The sequence below is a fragment of the Sinocyclocheilus grahami genome, unplaced genomic scaffold (assembly GCF_001515645.1).
Source record: "Sinocyclocheilus grahami isolate Dianchi unplaced genomic scaffold, SAMN03320097.WGS_v1.1 scaffold159.1, whole genome shotgun sequence".
NCBI lineage: Eukaryota > Metazoa > Chordata > Actinopteri > Cypriniformes > Cyprinidae > Sinocyclocheilus > Sinocyclocheilus grahami.
This window is the reverse complement of record NW_015505338.1, coordinates 264707-264965: the sequence shown is the minus strand read 5'-3', so window position 1 is coordinate 264965 and position 259 is coordinate 264707.

Genomic DNA, 259 nt, shown 5'->3' with positions numbered 1-259 from the left:
ATCTATCTATCTATCTATCTATCTATCTATCTATCTATCTATCTATCTATCTATCTATCTATCTATCTATGTCTGTCTGTATGTCTATCTGTATGTCTGCCTGTATGTCTATCTATCTCTGTCTGTCTGTATGTCTGCCTGTATGTTTATCTATCTCTGTCTGTCTATCTTTATATCTATCTATCTAGCTGTCTGTCTGTCTGTCATCTAGCTGTCTGTCTGTCTATCTATCTATGTATCTATCTATCTATCTATCTAT